At 33.4% G+C, this 25,276-nt stretch overlaps 1 protein-coding gene across 1 annotated transcript in view; it reads left to right on the top strand.

Annotated features, from left to right (window-relative positions):
* The window catches only part of LOC139893229 (uncharacterized), a 46,998-nt gene that overhangs the window by 19,277 nt on the left and 2,445 nt on the right, over positions 1-25,276 (top strand). The window lies entirely within an intron of this gene.

Here is a 25,276-nt window from a genome sequence, read left to right as displayed (position 1 = left end):
TGTTCATGGACCTTATGAACTGAGTGTGTGGGCCATATCTTGACAAGTTTGTCATTGTTTTCATCGATGACATACTTATTTACTCAAAGAATGATCAAGAGCACGAAGAACATTTGAGAAAAGTGCTAGAAGTATTGAGGAAAGAAAAACTGTACGCTAAGTTTTCAAAGTGTGCATTTTGGTTGGAAGAAGTTCAATTCCTCGGTCACATAGTGAACAAAGAAGGTATCCAGGTGGACCCGGTAAAGATCGAAACCGTTGAAAAGTGGGAAACCCCGAAAAATCCGAAACACATATGCCAGTTTTTAGGATTGGCTGGTTACTACAGAAGATTCATCCAAGATTTCTCCAAAATAGCAAAACCCTTGACTACATTAACGCATAAAGGGAAAAAATTTGAATGGAAGGATGAACAAGAGAAGGCGTTTCAGTTATTGAAGGAAAAGCTAACTACGGCACCTATATTGTCATTACCTGAAGGGAATGATGATTTTGTGATATATTATGACGCCTCAAAGCAAGGTCTCGGTTGTGTATTAATGCAACGAACGAAAGTAATTGCTTATGCGTCTAGACAATTGAAGATTCACGAACAGAATTATACGACGCATGATTTGGAATTAGGCGCGGTTGTTTTTGCATTAAAGACTTGGAGACACTACTTATATGGGGTCAAAAGTATTATATATACTGACCACAAAAGTCTTCAACACATATTTAATTAGAAACAACTGAATATGAGGCAGCGTAGGTGGATTGAATTGTTGAATGATTACGACTTTGAGATTCGTTACCACCCGAGGAAGGCAAATGTGGTAGCCGACGCCTTGAGCAGAAAGGACAGAGAACCCATTCGAGTAAAATCTATGAATATAATGATTCACAATAACCTTACTACTCAAATAAAGGAGGCGCAACAAGGAGTTTTAAAAGAAGAAAATTTAAAGGATGAAATACCTAAAGGATCGGAGAAGCATCTTAATATTCTGGAAGACGGAATCCGGTATAGGGCTGAAAGAATTTGGGTACCAAAATTTGGAGATATGAGAGAAATGTTACTTAGAGAAGCTCATAAAACCAGATACTCAATACATCCTGGAACGGGGAAGATGTACAAGGATCTCAAGAAACATTTTTGGTGGCCAGGTATGAAAGCCGATGTTGCTAAATACGTAGAGGAATGTTTGACGTGTTTTAAGGTCAAAACGGAGCATTAGAAACCATCAGGTCTACTTCAACAACCCGAAATCCCGGAATGGAAATGGGAAAACATTACCATGGATTTCATCACTAAATTGCCAAGGACTGCAAGTGGTTTTGATACTATTTGGGGTAATAGTTGATCGTCTCACCAAATCAGCACACTTCCTGCCAATAAGAGAAGATGACAAAATGGAGAAGTTGACGCGATTGTATTTGACAGAGGTTGTCTCCAGACATGAAATACCCGTCTCTATTATCTCTGATAGGGATGGTAGATTTGTTTCAAGGTTCTGACAGACATTGCAACAAGCATTGGGGACTCGACTAGACATGAGTACTGCCTATCATCCACAAACTGATGGGCAGAGCGAAAGGACGATACAAACGCTTGAAGACATGCTACGAGCATGTGTTATTTATTTCGGAAACAGTTGGGATCGACATCTACCGTTAGCAGAATTTTCCTACAACAACAGCTACCATTCAAGGATTGAGATGGCGCCGTTTGAAGAACTTTATGGTAGAAAGTGCAGGTCTCCGATTTGTTGGAGTGAAGTGGGGGATAGACAGATTACGGGTCCAGAGATAATACAAGAAACTACCGAGAAGATCATCCAAATTCAACAACGATTGAAAACCGCCCAAAGTCAACAAAAGAGCTACGCTGACATTAAAAGAAAAGATATAGAATTTGAAATTGGAGAGATGGTCATGCTTAAAGTTGCACCTTGGAAAGGCGTTGTTCGATTTGGCAAACGAGGGAAATTAAATCCAAGGTATATTGGACCATTCAAGATTATTGATCGTGTCGGACCAGTAGCTTACCGACTTGAGTTACCTTAACAACTCGTGGCTGTACATAACACTTTCTACGTCTTGAATTTGAAGAAATGTTTTGCTAAAGAAGATCTCACTATTCCGTTAGATGAAATCCAAATCAACGAAAAACTTCAATTCATCGAAGAACCCGTCGAAATAATGGATCGTGAGGTTAAAAGACTTAAGCAAAACAAGATACCAATTGTTAAGGTTAGATGGAATGCTCGTAGAGGACCCGAGTTCACCTGGGAACGAGAAGATCAGATGAAGAAGAAATACCCGCATCTATTTCCAGAAGATTCGTCAACACCTCCAACTGCTTAAAATTTCAGGACGAAATTTATTTAACGGGTAGGTACTGTAGTGACCTGAACTTTTCCATGTTTATATATATTAAATGAAATTGTTATTTACATGATTAAATGTTTCCAACATGTTAAGTAATCAAACTTATTAAGACTTGATTAAATGAAATAAGTTTCATATAGACAATTGATCACCCAAGTTGACCGGCGATTCACGAACGTTACAAAATTGTAAAAACTACATGTTGTGGTATATATATAGACATATATATATGGTTGACATAAGAGTATGATGAGTAAGTATCTCACTAAGTATATTAACAATGTGTGATATACATAAGAAATGAGATTACTAAGTTAAGAAACTCGAAATGATATATATAACGATTATCGCTATGATAACGTCTACTAAATACATATGTATCATATTAAGATATTGATACACTATATTTAACATGATAAAATGATATTTAAATATATCATTAAGTGTATTAACAATAAACTACATATGTAAAAAAACAAGACTACTAACTTAATGATTTCGAAACGAGACATATATGTAACGATTATCGTTGTAACTGAAATGTCCCGTTCTTATTGATTAAAAACGTTCCATATTAATTGATTTCGTTGCGAGGTTTTGACCTCTATATGAGACGTTTTTCAAAGACTGCATTCATTTTTAAAACAAACCATAACCTTTATTTCATAGATAAAGGTTTTAAAAAGCTTTACGTAGATTATCAAATAATGATAATCTAAAATATCCTGTTTACACACGACCATTACATAATGGTTTACAATACAAATATGTTACAACAAAATAAGTTTCTTGAATGCAGTTTTTACACAATATCATACAAGCATGGACTCTAAATCTTGTCCTTATTTAAATATGCGACAGCGGAAGCTCTTAATAATCACCTGAGAATAAACATGCTTAAAACGTCAACAAAAATGTTGGTGAGTTATAGGTTTAACCTATATATATAAAATCGTAACAATAGACCACAAGATTTCATATTTCAATACACATCCCATACATAGAGATAAAAATCATTCATATGGTGAACACCTGGTAACCGACATTAACAAGATGCATATATAAGAATATCCCCATCATTCCGGGACACCCTTCGGATATGATATAAATTTCGAAGTACTAAAGCATCCGGTACTTTGGATGGGGTTTGTTAAGCCCAATAGATCTATCTTTAGGATTCGCGTCAATTAGGGTGTCTGTTCCCTAATTCTTAGATTACCAGACTTAATAAAAAGGGACATATTCGATTTCGATAATTCAACCATAGAATGTAGTTTCACGTACTTGTGTCTATTTTGTAAATCATTTATAAAACCTGCATGTATTCTCATCCCAAAAATATTAGATTTTAAAAGTGGGACTATAACTCACTTTCACAGATTTTTACTTCGTCGGGAAGTAAGACTTGGCCACTGGTTGATTCACGAACCTATAACAATATATACATATATATCAAAGTATGTTCAAAATATATTTACAACACTTTTAATATATTTTGATGTTTTAAGTTTATTAAGTCAGCTGTCCTCGTTAGTAACCTACAACTAGTTGTCCACAGTTAGATGTACGGAAATAAATCGATAAATATTATCTTGAATCAATCCACGACCCAGTGTATACGTATCTCAGTATTGATCACAACTCAAACTATATATATTTTGGAATCAACCTCAACCCTGTATAGCTAACTCCAACATTCACATATAGAGTGTCTATGGTTGTTCCGAAATATATATAGATGTGTCGACATGATAGGTCGAAACATTGTATACGTGTCTATGGTATCTCAAGATTACATAATATACAATACAAGTTGATTAAGTTATGGTTGGAATAGATTTGTTACCAATTTTCACGTAGCTAAAATGAGAAAAATTATCCAATCTTGTTTTACCCATAACTTCTTCATTTTAAATCCGTTTTGAGTGAATCAAATTGCTATGGTTTCATATTGAACTCTATTTTATGAATCTAAACAGAAAAAGTATAGGTTTATAGTCGGAAAAATAAGTTACAAGTCGTTTTTGTAAAGGTAGTCATTTCAGTCGAAAGAACGACGTCTAGATGACCATTTTAGAAAACATACTTCCACTTTGAGTTTAACCATAATTTTTGGATATAGTTTCATGTTCATAATAAAAATCATTTTCTCAGAATAACAACTTTTAAATCAAAGTTTATCATAGTTTTTAATTAACTAACCCAAAACAGCCCGCGGTGTTACTACGACGGCGTAAATCCGGTTTTACGGTGTTTTTCGTGTTTCCAGGTTTTAAATCATTAAGTTAGCATATCATATAGATATAGAACATGTGTTTAGTTGATTTTAAAAGTCAAGTTAGAAGGATTAACTTTTGTTTGCGAACAAGTTTAGAATTAACTAAACTATGTTCTAGTGATTACAAGTTTAAACCTTCGAATAAGATAGCTTTATATGTATGAATCGAATGATGTTATGAAAATCATTACTACCTTAAGTTCCTTGGATAAACCTACTGGAAAAAGATAAAAATGGATCTAGCTTCAATGGATCCTTGGATGGCTCGAAGTTCTTGAAGTAGAATCATGACACGAAAACAAGTTCAAGTAAGATCATCACTTGAAATAAGATTGTTATAGTTATAGAAATTGAACCAAAGTTTGAATATGATTATTACCTTGTATTAGAATGATAACCTACTGTAAGAAACAAAGATTTCTTGAGGTTGGATGATCACCTTACAAGATTGGAAGTGAGCTAGCAAACTTGAAAGTATTCTTGATTTTATGAAACTAGAACTTTTGGAATTTATGAAGAACACTTAGAACTTGAAGATAGAACTTGAGAGAGATCAATTAGATGAAGAAAATTGAAGAATGAAAGTGTTTGTAGGTGTTTTTGGTCGTTTTTGTATGGATTAGATATAAAGGATATGTAATTTTGTTTTCATGTAAATAAGTCATGAATGATTACTCATATTTTTGTAATTTTATGAGATATTTCATGCTAGTTGCCAAATGATGGTTCCCACATGTGTTAGGTGACTCACATGGGCTGCTAAGAGCTGATCATTGGAGTGTATATACCAATAGTACATACATCTAAAAGCTGTGTATTGTACGAGTACGAATACGGGTGCATACGAGTAGAATTGTTGATGAAACTGAATGAGGATGTAATTGTAAGCACTTTTGTTAAGTAGAAGTATTTTGATAAGTGTATTGAAGTCTTTCAAAAGTGTATAAATACATATTAAAACACTACATGTATATACATTTTAACTGAGTCGTTAAGTCATCGTTAGTCGTTACATGTAAGTGTTGTTTTGAAATCTTTAGGTTAACGATCTTGTTAAATGTTGTTAACCCAATGTTTATAATATCAAATGAGATTTTAAATTATTATATTATCATGATATTATCATGTATGAATATCTCTTAATATGATATATATACATTAAATGTCTTTACAATGATAATCGTTACATATATGTCTCGTTTAAAAATCATTAAGTTAGTAGTCTTGTTTTTACATATGTAGTTCATTGTTAATATACTTAATGATATGTTTACTTATCATAGTATCATGTTAACTATATATATATATCCATATATATATGTCATCATATAGTTTTTACAAGTTTTAACGTTCGTGAATCAACGGTCAACTTGGGTGGTCAATTGTCTATATGAAACATATTTCAATTAATCAAGTCTTAACAAGTTTGATTGCTTAACATGTTGGAAACATTTAATCATGTAAATATCAATCTCAATTAATATATATAAACATGGAAAAGTTCGGGTCACTACAGTACCTACCCGTTAAATAAATTTCGTCCCGAAATTTTAAGCTGTTGAAGGTGTTGATGAATCTTCTGGAAATAGATGCGGGTATTTCTTCTTCATCTGATCTTCACGCTCCCATGTGAACTCGGGTCCTCTACGAGCATTCCATCGAACCTTAACAATTGGTATCTTGTTTTGCTTAAGTCTTTTAACCTCACGATCCATTATTTCGACGGGTTCTTCGATGAATTGAAGTTTTTCGTTGATTTGGATTTCATCTAACGGAATAGTGAGATCTTCTTTAGCAAAACATTTCTTTAAATTCGAGACGTGGAAAGTGTTATGTACAGCCGCGAGTTGTTGAGGTAACTCTAGTCGGTAAGCTACTGGTCCGACACGATCAATAATCTTGAATGGTCCAATATACCTTGGATTTAATTTCCCTCGTTTACCAAATCGAACAACGCCTTTCCAAGGTGCAACTTTAAGCATGACCATCTCTCCAATTTCAAATTCTATATCTTTTCTTTTAATGTCAGCGTAGCTCTTTTGTCGACTTTGGGCGGTTTTCAACCGTTGTTGAATTTGGATGATCTTCTCGGTAGTTTCTTGTATAATCTCCGGACCCGTAATCTGTCTATCCCCCACTTCACTCCAACAAATCGGAGACCTGCACTTTCTACCATAAAGTGCTTCAAACGGCGCCATCTCAATGCTTGAATGGTAGCTGTTGTTGTAGGAAAATTCTGCTAACGGTAGATGTCGATCCCAACTGTTTCCGAAATCAATAACACATGCTCGTAGCATGTCTTCAAGCGTTTGTATCGTCCTTTCGCTCTGCCCATCAGTTTGTGGATGATAGGCAGTACTCATGTCTAGACGAGTTCCTAATGCTTGCTGTAATGTCTGCCAGAATCTTGAAATAAATCTGCCATCCCTATCAGAGATAATAGAGATTGGTATTCCATGTCTGGAGACGACTTCCTTCAAATACAGTCGTGCTAACTTCTCCATCTTGTCATCTTCTCTTATTGGTAGGAAGTGTGCTGATTTGGTGAGACGATCAACTATTACCCAAATAGTATCAAAACCACTTGCAGTCCTTGGCAATTTAGTGATGAAATCCATGGTAATGTTTTCCCATTTCCATTCCGGGATTTCGGGTTGTTGAAGTAGACCTGATGGTTTCTGGTGCTCAGCTTTGACCTTAGAACACGTCAAACATTCTCCTACGTATTTAGCAACATCGGCTTTCATACCCGGCCACCAAAAATGTTTCTTGAGATCCTTGTACATCTTCCCCGTTCCAGGATGTATTGAGTATCTGGTTTTATGAGCTTCTCTAAGTACCATTTCTCTCATATCTCCAAATTTTGGTACCCAAATCCTTTCAGCCCTATACCGGGTTCCGTCTTCCCGAATATTAAGATGCTTCTCCGATCCTTTGGGTATTTCATCCTTTAAATTTCCCTCTTTTAAAACTCCTTGTTGCGCCTCCTTTATTTGAGTAGTAATGTTATTATGAATCATTATATTCATAGATTTTACTCGAATGGGTTCTCTGTCCTTCCTGCTCAAGGCATCGGCTACCACATTTGCCTTCCCCGGGTGGTAACGAATCTCAAAGTCGTAATCATTCAATAATTCAATCCACCTACGCTGCCTCATATTCAGTTGTTTCTGATTAAATATGTGTTGAAGACTTTTGTGGTCGGTATATATAATACTTTTGACCCCATATAAGTAGTGCCTCCAAGTCTTTAATGCAAAAACAACCGCGCCTAATTCCAAATCATGCGTCGTATAATTTTGTTCGTGAATCTTCAATTGTCTAGACGCATAAGCAATCACCTTCGTTCGTTGCATTAATACACAACCGAGACCTTGCTTTGATGCATCACAATAAATCACAAAATCATCATTCCCTTCAGGCAATGACAATATAGGTGCCGTAGTTAGCTTTTTCTTCAATAACTGAAACGCTTTCTCTTGTTCATCATTCCATTCAAATTTCTTCCCTTTATGCGTTAATGCAGTCAAGGGTTTTGCTATTCTGGAAAAGTCTTGGATGAACCTTCTGTAGTAACCAGCTAGTCCTAAAAACTGGCGTATGTGTTTCGGAGTTTTCGGGGTTTCCCACTTTTCAACAGTTTCTATCTTTGCCGGATCCACCTTAATACCTTCTTTGTTCACTATGTGACCGAGGAATTGAACTTCTTCCAACCAAAATGCACACTTTGAAAACTTAGCGTACAATTCTTCCTTCCTCAATACTTCTAACACCTTTCTCAAATGTTCACCGTGTTCTTGGTCATTCTTTGAGTAAATAAGTATGTCATCAATGAAAACAATGACAAACTTGTCAAGGTATGGTCCACACACTCGGTTCATAAGGTCCATGAACACAGCTGGTGCATTAGTTAAACCAAACGGCATGACCATAAACTCGTAATGACCGTAACGTGTTCTGAAAGCAGTCTTTGGAATATCATCTTCTTTCACCCGCATTTGATGATACCCGGAACGTAAGTCAATCTTTGAATAAACAGACGAGCCTTGTAGTTGATCAAATAAGTCGTCGATTCTCGGTAGTGGGTAGCGGTTCTTGATGGTAAGTTTGTTCAACTCTCGGTAGTCGATACACAACCTGAATGTACCATCTTTCTTCTTGACAAACAAAACAGGAGCTCCCCACGGTGATGTGCTTGGTCGAATGAAACCACGCTCTAAAAGTTCTTGTAATTGGCTTTGCAGTTCCTTCATCTCGCTGGGTGCGAGTCTGTAAGGAGAACGAGCTATTGGTGCAGCTCCTGGTACAAGATCTATTTGAAATTCAACGGATCGATGTGGGGGTAATCCCGGTAATTCTTTCGGAAATACATCGGGAAATTCTTTTGCAATGGGAACATCATTGATGCTCTTTTCTTCAGTTTGTACTTTCTCGACGTGTGCTAGAATAGCATAGCATCCTTTTCTTATTAGTTTTTGTGCCTTCAAATTACTAATAAGATGTAGCTTCGTGTTGCCCTTTTCTCCGTACACCATTAAGGGTTTTCCTTTTTCTCGTATAATGCGAATTGCATTTTTGTAACAAACGATCTCCGCTTTCACTTCTTTCAACCAGTCCATACCGATTATCACATCAAAACTCCCTAACTCTACTGGTATCAAATCAATCTTAAATGTTTCGCTAACCAGTTTAATTTCTCGATTCCGACATATATTATCTGCTGAAATTAATTTACCATTTGCTAATTCGAGTAAAAATTTACTATCCAAAGGCGTCAATGGACAACTTAATTTAGCACAAAAATCTCTACTCATATAGCTTCTATCCGCACCAGAATCAAATAAAACGTAAGCAGATTTATTATCAATAAGAAACGTACCCGTAACAAGCTCCGGGTCTTCCTGTGCCTCTGCCGCATTAATATTGAAAACTCTTCCACGGCCTTGTCCATTCGTGTTCTCCTGGTTCGGGCAATTTCTAATAATGTGGCCCGGTTTTCCACATTTATAACAAACTACATTGGCATAACTTGCTCCGACACTACTTGCTCCGCCATTACTCGTTCCGACACCATTTGTTCCTTTCGTTCTATTAACCCCTGGTCCGTAGACCTCACACTTCGCCGCGCTATGACCATTTCTTTTACACTTGTTGCAAAATTTGGTGCAGAACCCCGAGTGATTCTTTTCACACCTTTGGCATAGCTGCTTCTGATTGTTGTTGTTGTTACGGTTATTATTGTTGTTGGGATGATTGTTGTAGTTGCTGTTGCTGTTGTTGTTGTTGTTGTTGTTGTTGGGCCGTTTGTTGTAGTTGCGATTGATGTTGCGATTGTTGGGATAATTGTTGCGATTATTGTTGTAATTGCTGTTGTTGTTGTATTGGTGATTCTTATCACCGTTTTCCTCCCACTTTCTTTTGACTTGCTTCACATTGGCCTCTTCAGCAGTCTGTTCTTTAATTCTTTCTTCAATCTGGTTCACTAGTTTGTGAGCCATTCTACATGCCTGTTGTATGGAGGCGGGCTCGTGTGAACTTATATCTTCTTGGATTCTTTCCGGTAATCCTTTCACAAACGCGTCGATCTTCTCTTCCTCATCTTCGAATGCTCCCGGACACAATAGGCACAATTCTGTGAATCGTCTTTCGTACGTGGTAATATCAAATCCTTGGGTTCGTAACCCTCTAAGTTCTGTCTTGAGCTTATTGACCTCGGTTCTGGGACGGTACTTCTCGTTCATCAAGTGCTTGAATGCTGACCACGGTAGTGCGTACGCATCATCTTGTCCCACTTGCTCTAGATAGGTATTCCACCATGTTAACGCAGAACCTGTGAAGGTATGCGTAGCGTACTTTACTTTGTCCTCTTCAGTACACTTACTTATGGCAAACACCGATTCGACCTTCTCGGTCCACCGTTTCAATCCGATCGGTCCTTCGGTTCCATCAAATTCCAAAGGTTTGCAGGCAGTGAATTCTTTGTAGGTGCATCCTACACGATTTCCTGTACTGCTAGATCCAAGGTTATTGTTGGTATGTAGCGCAGCCTGTACTGCGGCTATGTTTGAAGCTAGAAAAGTACGGAATTCCTCTTCATTCATATTCACGGTGTGTCGAGTAGTCGGTGCCATTTCCTTCAAAATAGTTAAATGGAACAAGTTAATCATACAGAATATTAAGAGTAGTTAATAGTATTTCGTAGCATAATATGAACTCATTTATAAAAGCTTTTTCTTCATATTAGCGTTTTATAAGTTTAAATTCGGGTAGTACCTACCCGTTAAGTTCATACTTAGTAGCTAATATACAATTCAACTACTACAATTCTATATGAAAAACTGATTATAATAATATTTCGCGTTCAAACTTTTATACAATATTTTACAAACTTACAATACCGCTTATTTTACATAAAGCATGAAATATAGCATACAATAACTTTGATACAAGATAGTTGTGAAGATAATTCTAGCTAGTACACAAGTCGTTCAGCAAAGGCAATAAAGACACGTAATTCATACGTCCAGAAACAAGTCATGCATTCTGGTTTTACTAGGACTACTTCCCATCCTTGGTCTTGTGCAACATAACCGTTATGGCCGTTGATAAGACAGCGTGTTGTAACGTCGTCAAAGGGACGAGGGTTACGTAATGTCCAACAGTCCCGTAATAATCTAAAAACCTCATTTCTTACCCCAATTACCGACTCCGTCACTTGTGGAAATGTTTTGTTTAATAGTTGTAGCCCGATGTTCTTGTTCTCACTTTGGTGAGAAGCGAACATTACTAATCCATAAGCATAACATGCTTCTTTATGTTGCATGTTAGCCGCTTTTTCTAAATCACGAAGTCCAATATTCGGATATATTGAGTCAAAATAATTTCTTAACCCGTTGCGTAAAATAGCATTTAGGTTCCCCGCAATATATGCGTCAAAGTAAACACATCGTAACTTATGGGTTTCCCAATGTGATATCCCCCATCTTTCAAACGAAAGTCTCTTATAAACCAAGACATTCTTGGAACGTTCTTCGAATGTCTTACAAACTGATCTCGCCTTAAATAGTTGTGCCGAGGAATTCTGACCGACTCTAGACAAGATTTCATCAATCATGTCTCCGGGTAGGTCTCTTAAAATATTGGGTTGTCTATCCATTTTGTGTTTTTAAACTGTAAAATAGACAAGAGTTAGATTCATAAAAAAAAACTTATTAATACAAGCAATTTTTACATATATCATAAAGCATAAGCACACTATATTACATATATTACACCACACGAATACAACTATCTTATTCCGACTCGCTTGTTTCTTCTTCTTCGGTTTTGGTTCGTTTTGCCAAGTTTCTAGGGATATATGATGTTCCCCTAATACGAGCCGTAATTTTCCACATTGGTTTAGAAAAACCTGGTGGTTTAGAGGTTCCCGGGTCATTGTTACAACTTAAGGACTTCGGGGGTTGACGATACATATAAAGTTCATCGGGGTTGGAATTAGATTTCTCTATTTTTATGCCCTTTCCCTTATTATTTTCGTTTGCTTTTTTAAATTCAGTTGGGGTAATTTCTATAACATCATCGGAATTCTCGTCGGAATCCGATTCATCGGAGAATTGGTAATCCTCCCAATATTTTGCTTCCTTGGCGGAAACACCATTGGTCATAATTAACCTTGGTCGGTTGGTTGAGGATTTTCTTTTACTTAACCGTTTTATTATTTCCCCCACTGGTTCTATTTCTTCATCCGGTTCCGATTCTTCTTCCGGTTCCGATTCTTCTTCCGGTTCCGACTCTTCTTCCGGTTCCTCTTCGGGAACTTGTGAATCAGTCCACGAATCATTCCAATTTACATTTGACTCTTCATTATTATTAGGTGAGTCAATGGGACTTGTTCTAGAGGTAGACATCTATCACATAATATCAAACACGTTAAGAGATTAATATATCACATAATATTCACATGTTAAAAATATATAGTTTCCAACAAAATTTGTTAAGCAATCATTTTTCAACTAAACACGGTCGAAGTCCAGACTCACTAATGCATCCTAACAAACTCGATAAGACACACTAATGCAAAATTCTGGTTCTCTAAGACCAACGCTCTGATACCAACTGAAATGTCCCGTTCTTATTGATTAAAAACGTTCCATATTAATTGATTTCGTTGCGAGGTTTTGACCTCTATATGAGACGTTTTTCAAAGACTGCATTCATTTTTAAAACAAACCATAACCTTTATTTCATAGATAAAGGTTTTAAAAAGCTTTACGTAGATTATCAAATAATGATAATCTAAAATATCCTGTTTACACACGACCATTACATAATGGTTTACAATACAAATATGTTACAACAAAATAAGTTTCTTGAATGCAGTTTTTACACAATATCATACAAGCATGGACTCCAAATCTTGTCCTTATTTAAATATGCGACAGCGGAAGCTCTTAATAATCACCTGAGAATAAACATGCTTAAAACGTCAACAAAAATGTTGGTGAGTTATAGGTTTAACCTATATATATAAAATCGTAACAATAGACCACAAGATTTCATATTTCAATACACATCCCATACATAGAGATAAAAATCATTCATATGGTGAACACCTGGTAACCGACATTAACAAGATGCATATATAAGAATATCCCCATCATTCCGGGACACCCTTCGGATATGATATAAATTTCGAAGTACTAAAGCATCCGGTACTTTGGATGGGGTTTGTTAAGCCCAATAGATCTATCTTTAGGATTCGCGTCAATTAGGGTGTCTGTTCCCTAATTCTTAGATTACCAGACTTAATAAAAAGGGACATATTCGATTTCGATAATTCAACCATAGAATGTAGTTTCACGTACTTGTGTCTATTTTGTAAATCATTTATAAAACCTGCATGTATTCTCATCCCAAAAATATTAGATTTTAAAAGTGGGACTATAACTCACTTTCACAGATTTTTACTTCGTCGGGAAGTAAGACTTGGCCACTGGTTGATTCACGAACCTATAACAATATATACATATATATCAAAGTATGTTCAAAATATATTTACAACACTTTTAATATATTTTGATGTTTTAAGTTTATTAAGTCAGCTGTCCTCGTTAGTAACCTACAACTAGTTGTCCACAGTTAGATGTACGGAAATAAATCGATAAATATTATCTTGAATCAATCCACGACCCAGTGTATACGTATCTCAGTATTGATCACAACTCAAACTATATATATTTTGGAATCAACCTCAACCCTGTATAGCTAACTCCAACATTCACATATAGAGTGTCTATGGTTGTTCCGAAATATATATAGATGTGTCGACATGATAGGTCGAAACATTGTATACGTGTCTATGGTATCTCAAGATTACATAATATACAATACAAGTTGATTAAGTTATGGTTGGAATAGATTTGTTACCAATTTTCACGTAGCTAAAATGAGAAAAATTATCCAATCTTGTTTTACCCATAACTTCTTCATTTTAAATCCGTTTTGAGTGAATCAAATTGCTATGGTTTCATATTGAACTCTATTTTATGAATCTAAACAGAAAAAGTATAGGTTTATAGTCGGAAAAATAAGTTACAAGTCGTTTTTGTAAAGGTAGTCATTTCAGTCGAAAGAACGACGTCTAGATGACCATTTTAGAAAACATACTTCCACTTTGAGTTTAACCATAATTTTTGGATATAGTTTCATGTTCATAATAAAAATCATTTTCTCAGAATAACAACTTTTAAATCAAAGTTTATCATAGTTTTTAATTAACTAACCCAAAACAGCCCGCGGTGTTACTACGACGGCGTAAATCCGGTTTTACGGTGTTTTTCGTGTTTCCAGGTTTTAAATCATTAAGTTAGCATATCATATAGATATAGAACATGTGTTTAGTTGATTTTAAAAGTCAAGTTAGAAGGATTAACTTTTGTTTGCGAACAAGTTTAGAATTAACTAAACTATGTTCTAGTGATTACAAGTTTAAACCTTCGAATAAGATAGCTTTATATGTATGAATCGAATGATGTTATGAAAATCATTACTACCTTAAGTTCCTTGGATAAACCTACTGGAAAAGATAAAAATGGATCTAGCTTCAATGGATCCTTGGATGGCTCGAAGTTCTTGAAGTAGAATCATGACACGAAAACAAGTTCAAGTAAGATCATCACTTGAAATAAGATTGTTATAGTTATAGAAATTGAACCAAAGTTTGAATATGATTATTACCTTGTATTAGAATGATAACCTACTGTAAGAAACAAAGATTTCTTGAGGTTGGATGATCACCTTACAAGATTGGAAGTGAGCTAGCAAACTTGAAAGTATTCTTGATTTTATGAAACTAGAACTTTTAGAATTTATGAAGAACACTTAGAACTTGAAGATAGAACTTGAGAGAGATCAATTAGATGAAGAAAATTGAAGAATGAAAGTGTTTGTAGGTGTTTTTGGTCGTTGTTGTATGGATTAGATATAAAGGATATGTAATTTTGTTTTCATGTAAATAAGTCATGAATGATTACTCATATTTTTGTAATTTTATGAGATATTTCATGCTAGTTGCCAAATGATGGTTCCCACATGTGTTAGGTGACTCACATGGGCTGCTAAGAGCTGATCATTGGAGTGTATATACCAATAGTACATACATCTAAAAGCTGTGTATTGTACGAGTACGAATACGGGTGCATACGAGTAGAATTGTTGATGAAACTGAATGAGGATGTAATTGTAAGCACTTTTGTTAAGTAGAAGTATTTTGATAAGTGTATTGAAGTCTTTCAAAAGTGTATAAATACATATTAAAACACTACATGTATATACATTTTAACTGAGTCGTTAAGTCATCGTTAGTCGTTACATGTAAGTGTTGTTTTGAAATCTTTAGGTTAACGATCTTGTTAAATGTTGTTAACCCAATGTTTATAATATCAAATGAGATTTTAAATTATTATATTATCATGATATTATCATGTATGAATATCTCTTAATATGATATATATACATTAAATGTCTTTACAATGATAATCGTTACATATATGTCTCGTTTAAAAATCATTAAGTTAGTAGTCTTGTTTTTACATATGTAGTTCATTGTTAATATACTTAATGATATGTTTACTTATCATAGTATCATGTTAACTATATATATATATCCATATATATATGTCATCATATAGTTTTTACAAGTTTTAACGTTCGTGAATCAACGGTCAACTTGGGTGGTCAATTGTCTATATGAAACATATTTCAATTAATCAAGTCTTAACAAGTTTGATTGCTTAACATGTTGGAAACATTTAATCATGTAAATATCAATCTCAATTAATATATATAAACATGGAAAAGTTCGGGTCACTACAGTAACGACATTTAAATGTATATATATCGTATTAAGATATATTAATATATCATAATATCATGATAATATAATAATTTAACATCTCATTAGATATAATAAACATTGGGTTAACAACATTTAACAAGATCGTTAACCTAAAGGTTTCAAAACAACATTTACATGTAACGACTAACGATGACTTAACGACTCAGTTAAAATGTATATACATGTAGTGTTTTAATATGTATTCATACACTTTTGAAAGACTTCAAGACACTTATCAAAATACTTCTACTTAACAAAAATGCTTACAATTACATCCTCGTTCAGTTTCATCAACAATTCTACTCGTATGCACCCGTATTCGTACTCGTACAATACACAGCTTTTAGATGTATGTACTATTGGTATATAAACTCCAATGATCAGCTCTTAGCAGCCAATGTGAGTCACCTAACACATGTGGGAACCATCATTTGGCAACTAGCATGAAATATCTCATAAAATTACAAAAATATGAGTAATCATTAATGACTTATTTACATGAAAATAAAATTACATATCCTTTATATCTAATCCATATACCAACGACCAAAAACACCTACAAACACTTTCATTCTTCAAATTTCTTCATTTAATTGATCTCTCTCAAGTTCCATCTTCAAGTTCTAAGTGTTCTTCATAAATTCCATAAGTATAGTTTCATAAAAATCAAGAATACTTCCAAGTTTGCAAGTCTACTTCCAAGCTTTCTAATCCATTCCAAGTAATCATCTAAGATCAAAGAACCTTTGTTATTTACAGTAGGTTATCTTTCTAATTCAAGGTAATATTCATATTCAAACTTTGATTCAATTTCTACAACTATAACAATCTTATTTCGAGTGAAAATCTTACTTGAACTTGTTTTCGTGTCATGATTCTGCTTCAAGAACTTTCAAGCCATCCAAGGATCCTTTGAAGCTAGATCCATTTTTCTCATTTCCAGTAGCTTTATCCAGAAAACTTGAGGTAGTAATGATGTTCATAACATCATTCGATTCATACATATAAAGCTATCTTATTCGAAGGTTTAAACTTATAATCACTAGAACATAGTTTAGTTAATTCTAAACTTGTTCGCAAACAAAAGTTAATCCTTCTAACTTGACTTTTAAAATCAACTAAACACACGTTCTATATCTATATGATATGCTAACTTAATGATTTAAAACCTGGAAACACGATGAACACCATAAAATCGGATATACGCCGTCGTAGTGAAACCGGGGGCTGTTTTGGTTTGGATAATTAAAAACTATGATAAACTTTGATTTAAAAGTTGTTCTTCTGGGAAAATGATTTTTCATATGAACATGAAACCATATCCAAAAATCAGGGTTAAACTCAAAGTGGAAGTATGTTTTCTAAAATGGTCATCTAGACGTCGTTCTTTCGACTGAAATGACTACCTTTACAAAAACGACTTGTAACATGTAATTTCGACTATAAACTTATACTTTTTCTGTATATATTCATAAACTTAAGTTCAATATGAAACCATAGCAATTGGATTCACTCAAAACGGATTTAAAATGAAGAAGTTATGGGTAAAACAAGATTGGATAGTTTTTGATTATTTTAGCTACGGGAAATGTTTAACAAATCTATACAAATCATATCCTAGCTAACTTATATTGTATTATATATGTATTCTAATATATTATGTAATCTTGTGATACCATAGACACGTATGCAAATGTTTTGACATATCATATCGACCCCATGTATATATATTATTTGGAACAACCATAGACACTCTATATGCAGTAATGTTGGAGTTAGCTATACAGGGTTGAGGTTGATTCCAAAAATATATATACTTTGAGTTGTGATCTAGACTGAGACGTGTATACACTGGGTCGTGGATTGATTTAAGATAATATATATATCGATTTATTTCTGTACATCTAACTGTGGATAACTAGTTGTAGGTTACTAACGAGGACAGCTGACTTAATACACTCAAATCTTTAAAACATAATAAAAATGGTTGTAATTATATTTTGATCATACTGTGATATATATGTACATATTTGTATAGGTTCGTGAATCGATCCGTGGCCAAGTCTTATTTTCGAGGAAGGAAATATACGTGAAAGTGAGTTATAGTCCCACTTTTAAAATCTAATATTTTTGGGATGAGAATACATGCAGGTTTTATAAATGATTTACAAAATAGACACAAGTACGTGAAACTACATTCTATGGTTGAATTATCGAAATCGAATATGCCCCTTTTTATTAAGTCTGGTAATCTAAGAATTAGGGAACAGACACCCTAATTGACGCGAATCCTAAAGATAGATCTATTGGGCCTAACAAACCCCATCCAAAGTACCGGATGCTTTAGTACTTCGAAATTTATATCATATCCGAAGGGTGTCCCGGAATGATGGGGATATTCTTATATATGCATCTTGTTAATGTCGGTTACCAGGTGTTCACCATATGAATGATTTTTATCTCTATGTATGGGATGTGTATTGAAATATGAAATCTTGTGGTCTATTGTTACGATTTGATATATATAGGTTAAACCTATAACTCACCAACATTTTTGTTGACGTTTAAAGCATGTTTATTCTCAGGTGAATACTAAGAGCATCTGCTGTTGCATACTAAAATAAGGACAAGATTTGGAGTCCATGTTTGTATGATATTGTGTAAAAACTGCATTCAAGAAACATATGTCGATGTAATATATTTCTCTTGTAAACCATTATGTAATGGTCGTGTGTAAACAGTATATTTTATATTATCATTATTTGATAATCTACGTAATGTTTTTAAAACCTTTATTGATAAAATAAAGGTTATGGTTGTTTTAAAAATGAATGCAGTCTTTGAAAAACGTCTCATATAGAGGTCAAAACCTCGCAATGAAATCAATTAATATGGAACGTTTATAATCAATATGAACGGGACATTTCAGTACTAGTCTATATACTAGTCAAAGACCCGCAACTTTGCGGGTTTTATTTAAGAAAATTTTAAAATATTAGAAAAATCCTAAGAAATGTTTGAGGATTTTGATTCTAATAATGCAAGAATTTGGAAATGAAGTACGTTCAAAGTATGTTGACATAAATACATAATATTGATGAAACACTAATATGTGATAATGATAAAAGTTACTTCAACATAGAAATAAACATTATTTAGATAGGTATGGATTCCCACTGGTGGTTAAAGAAAATTATTCTTTTGTGATAGTTGTGAAGTGCAAGCAATGACAACGATGTTTGTCTTATAGTTAGTATATCTTGTAACTTCTACAAAGTAGTACTCCGTAATACATAATTGATCAGCCTGATATTCACCATAAATTGTAAGGTATAAGTTATGTGTACATTTATTGCAAGGTATTTAATGTCAAATAGTTGAGATGTTAGCTAATCACAATAGTTGTTGACAAAGGAAAATTTTCCTAGATTTACTGACATTTGATTTGTGCGAATTCGCGAGATTTTTTAAGGAATTTTTTTATATCAAAGTAGAAATAACATGAAATAATAATGATATTCAAATATAATATGGTTAGAACATAAAAATCCAAACTGGAATATTATCTGCTAAAAAATTAAATAGATATTATAGCACATGAAAAGTTGAAAACCCACTAAAAGGCAATGTCTCATCCATAAATAACAATGGCAAGGCTACTAAATGAGTAATTGTTGAATATAACGTACATTTAATTTGACTTTCCTCTAATTGATAAACTTTGTGAAGCAAAAAGTGAATCAGTAAAAGAAGGTCAATGAGGGATTATTCCCATAGGAGGATAAACCTTGCATTAATTTTAATCCCCACCTGCTATATTGTCAAGACTCACTACAACTAATATAAATTATAAATTATAAATAAATTATAATCATAAGTTATAATTATAAACTAGAAAAAATCCGACCGCGCGTTGCTGCGGTTGTATTCGACGCGCGGTCCAATTTGGATATACGATGTTCGTTTCGCGTATAGTTAGTCGTGTTGTATATGTATATATATGTATGTAATATAGCCCTAAATATTTATTTTTTTTAACGATGTCCGTTTCGCGTATAGTTAGTCGCGTTGTGTTCGTAAAATTATTTCGAGTTGAACGGTGGTCTCGGAAAAATTTAACTCGCACCGAGCGTGAATATAGGGCCCGTTATTTAGTGTTTTTTTAACGATGTCCGTTTTGCATATAGTTAGTCCCGTTGGGTTCGTGAGATTTTTTCGAGTTGAACGGTGGCCTCGGAAAAATTTAACTCGCACCGAGCGAGAAGATAGGGCCCGTTATAAATTCGGGTGGAGTAAGGTTTTTTTATTTTAATTAAATTATAAATTTACGTTTTTTACCCCTGAAAAAGTGTAAAGCTGAGGGGTTGTTGTGTAATTTGTGCGAAAGTTGGAGGACCATTTGTAGTGTGAACGCAAACTCAAAACGACAATCCGGTGAAACTGAAACGGCAAAAAATGGGAGGAGGTTTAGTATGTAAGTATAATATAATATAATATAATGTAATAATATAATAATATAATATAATATAATATAATATAATATAATATAATATAATTACTCTGTATAAATTATAAATAAGTCATAATATAACAACAAAAAATTTACATGACAACATAAAATAAAATGTAAGAGGTTGTGGACCAAGATCATAATTAGAAAGCAAAAGTTGTTATAACAATACTTCGTTACTCTATAAAACTTATGATTACCCCAATTTTCATGTTCATGATTATGCTTTCAGGTCTTGAAAGCCAACTAAATAGTGTTTATGTTAATACCTTTCAAAGTAAGATTGGGATATGAATAAATTACAAAAAATAACATTAACTTAACATATACTATGAAAGCCCACTAATTATAGTTTATGTTATGAACCTACACCAATTTTTAAAAGACATTATTATAATTTATAAGCCTCTGGCTCAAAAATTAAAAACGGTGAAAGAAATAAGTATAGGATATTCGTGTACACTTACCCACGTAAGCACAGAAAAGGCAATACAGAGTAGCAGCTGTGATGACCCGGAAATTTCTGACCAAATTTAAACTTAATCTTTGTATGATTAACATTTCCGACACGATAAGCAAAGTCTGTAAAACTGAATCTCAAAATTTTTGAACTACTTTTATATATTTAAATACCCTTCGGTTATTTTCGACGATTCGCGAACAATTATATGTAAATAGATACATATATACTATAACTTGAAAAGGTAACAATGTATTAATTATTTGATACCGTACATTAAACTTATTGGTTTAAATATCTATTTGAATATATATGATAAGTTGAAATATTTATTATTAAAATTTATTTATAAATAACTTCCAATGTGTATTTAAAAACTGATTTATGTATATTAAAAAGATATATACATATATATAATTTCAAGTTATTTAGTAAACGATAGTAACATTTTCAAATTGCTACAGCACCCAAAATGCTACAGTGTTTTCGAAAATCACTATTTGCTACAGTGAAATTGACTTTGCTACAGTAAAAATTGACTTTGCTACAGTACTTGCTACAGTGATATAGTTTATGGATTGCTACAGTAACTTGCTACAGTGGTATAGTTTATGGATGATTTAAGACTATATTTTGACAAAGGTACGATTTACGAAACGTAAAGTACAAGTTTTCTCAGTATACGATAGGACGTTCGAAAAATCGAAACCGGGACATAAGTCGAGTGACGACGTACGACTTATCGGAACGAAAATTACAAGTCAACTATGCACGTGAATATAATATATTATATATATAATTAATATAAATTATATATAATATATATTATTTTTAAAATATGTCGACAAGCTTGATGACAAACAATATGTGAGCTGGAAGGGGAGGCCATGCGATCGCATGGCCACATGCCTTCAAACCCATGCGATCGCATGGCAGTGTTTGTCAGGCCACATCTATAAATTTCAATGTTTTCGCTCGATTAAAATCACACACATACACAAATATATATACTCCGTAATATTATTATTATTATTATTATTATTATTATTATTATTATTATTATTATTATTATTATTATTATTATTATTATTATTATTAATAAGATTATTATTAATAGTATTATTATTTTATTATTAGTGTTATTATTTTTGCGATACAAAAATAATAATGTACATAAAATATTACGACGGAGTGCTGTCCAAATAATTTTCAAAACGACTTTCCGAGCGAGCTAGAGTTAAGGAAAATATGGGTTATTGCCAAGGAAATTATGGGTAATGTTCGGGGATATTTTTGTGAATCAAACCTCGTGTTTATCATCTCCGATGCGTCTACGTGCTTTCCTGCAATATTGTATATCAATATTAAACTGTGAGTTTCATTTGCTCCCTTTTTAATTGCTTTTGCAATATACATTTTTGGGCTGAGAATACATGCAATTTATTTTAAACGCAATGGATACAAGTACATACTTAATTCTACACTGAGTTTAAACCGAAAATCCCTTAGCTTTGGTAACTAGTAACTGCCAGTACATAGGATGTGGACTGGTGGGCGCGAATAATAGTATATGGATCCATAGGGCTTGACATCCCCGTCCGAGCTAGAGCGCTAGCCTTTTAACGGACGTGTGTTATTTGAGTTTAGGACACATTGGTTTGCGTGTATTAAAACGAATGGGGTATTTATCATTATAACGTTAAAGTTTAGTTACCAGGGTGCTCTGTTATGTAGAATCTATTGATAAACGTTTCTGGATGAAACAACTGAAATCTTGTGATCCATTTTTATATAATCTATTGATAAACGTTTCTGGATGAAACAACTGAAATCTTGTGATCCACTTTTATAAACAGATTATGCGAAACACTAAAACTATGAACTCACCAACCTTTGTGTTGACACTTGTTAGCATGTTTATTCTCAGGTTTCCTAGAAGTCTTCCGCTGTTTGCTTATATGTTAGACAAGCTATGTGCATGGAGTCATACATGACATATTTTTCAAGGAAACGTTGCATTCACCAAATCATCACCATGTATCTTATTTTGACTGCATTGTCAATGGAAGTACTATTGTAAACTATTATTTACAGTGATTGTCTATATGTAGAAATCATCAGATGTCGAAAACCTTTGATTTAAATATTCATTTATGGTGTTCCTTTTCAAAAGAATGCAATGTTTACAAAACGTATCATATAGAGGTCAAATACCTCGCAATGAAATCAATGAATGACGTATTGTCCATATGGATTTGGAGCGATCGTCACAGCAGCAATGGGTGCAAATGGATCGAAAGTTTCCCAAGCACCGAAGTACGTAACATGCCAACCTCTTAAAGTTGTTTTGAGAACTGAAATTGTTATTGTAATTTTATACTTTAATAATCACTTAAAACACTAAAGATTTACAAAAAGATGTTAAAAAATAAAATAAAAAATCAACCTACCCATATTGTCATATCCATTTAAAATAATTGCCTAATATAAAAAATCTATTTTCAAGCCTTAAGAAGATAAAACCTATTAAATGATCGAAAAAATGAGTAAAAGAAAAAATATACTTAAACATTACCCGTGACGATACAACTATGATAATGAGCTGAGGCAATCCTGTTTCAACGCATCTTTAAACCTACATAATATACTTAACGGATTTCATGGTTCTTCTGGTCGGAGGTCCTTAGGAAGCACCCTCTCTGCCCTCTAGTATAGGGAGGGATGACTTCTTCTACCCGCGGACCGATAGGTATCCGTGGGTGGAGGAATGACTTCCCTTTTACTCTAAGGTAGAGGAAAGACTGTCTACATATAACCTTCCCCATACTCCACTTTAGTGGAATTGGGTATTGTTGTTGTTGTATACGATTAATCGTAAGATTTCATTGATTCAAAATATGCTTCTAATAAACTCTAATAAAATCATTTATAACCATAATTTTCAACTTACCACCTACAACTCATAAAGAAATATGTAAACAATAATCACTATCAACTGCAAACACAAAAATAAAGTTTTAGTTAATCACATGTGCATTTTTAAATTAAATAGAATACAAAGTTTGAGTTTGAACTTGAGTCATGTAGTTATGCATTAATTATTGCTTGCACTTCAACATCTCTGAAGTGATAAATAAAAGTTCTGAAGTGATAAATAAAAGTCAAACCAGTGAGTCCAACAGGAACATGAGCCTTCAGCATTTCTGGAATGTCATTTTCCCATCCGCTGGAGGTCCCAAAAGTAATGAAATTCTGCAAACATGTTTGGTAGGTTAGATTTAAATGAAATGCACGATCCACCTAAAAATGTTAAGGATTGTTATTTTTAGAAATTGGAAGAAGTCATAATAAGTTAATGAACATCTTTTGTCAAGCATTGTTATTTCATTAAAAAGTTTTCAAAACCTCGATGTATATGAAACTTGTATACCTTAAATGTATCAATATGAAAGTTGACAAAAAAGGGGAACACTCTGCTTCCAGTGTTGATATTGAAACAATACCCAGGTTTCATTTATTTCAATCTTCAACAACAATGATAATTTCAACACACTACAAATTACAAACATGTTACCAAAAAAAAAAAAAAAAAAAAAAAAAAAAAAAAAACAAAACCCGAATTTGTATACTGTAATAATCAACGATCTCGGTAAAAACCCTAATAGAAAAAGAAGATGGCAAAATTACGTACCCTACACTTCGAAATCGTAAACCTCCTGTTCATGGTTCTTCTACTGCAGAAAACCCTAATTTCAATAAACTATATCAAAGGACTGCTAATTTGGGATGAGATTTTGGGCGATAATTAAGGGTTCCGGTTGAAGTAGCGATTGACTGATTTGTGAATACTTTTAAACGAATAAGTTACAAATTTTCACCTTAGAACACGTTGGAGTATTAATGGATGGAATTAACATATTTGACTAAATTAAACATTTTGTTATTGTGGAATTATATACAGATTTTAAAACATGGTAAATACGATTTTATAGAAATTGATATTAAATAAATGTTGATGTTAGATTTAAAGTTTCCATATTAACCTCCACACATCTACATCTAGCTTTCACCCCACAATTTAAGGAAATGGAATATTTCAAATATTAAGAACACGTATAAATGGGATTAAATGTAAATGTCGTAAATGTTAGTTAATTTATGGGTAATGTTGTAAAAGTATTTTAATTCGAAATTTGTATTATGTAATAATTTTTTTGCGATTTGATCCAAGGGCTTTAATGATGTGATTAGTTTGAATGGATG

This window comes from Rutidosis leptorrhynchoides, chromosome 2 (assembly GCF_046630445.1).
Source record: "Rutidosis leptorrhynchoides isolate AG116_Rl617_1_P2 chromosome 2, CSIRO_AGI_Rlap_v1, whole genome shotgun sequence".
Taxonomy (NCBI): Eukaryota; Viridiplantae; Streptophyta; class Magnoliopsida; order Asterales; family Asteraceae; genus Rutidosis; species Rutidosis leptorrhynchoides.
Note: the sequence above shows the minus strand (reverse complement) of the source record. Positions and strands in the feature narration are given on the sequence as shown.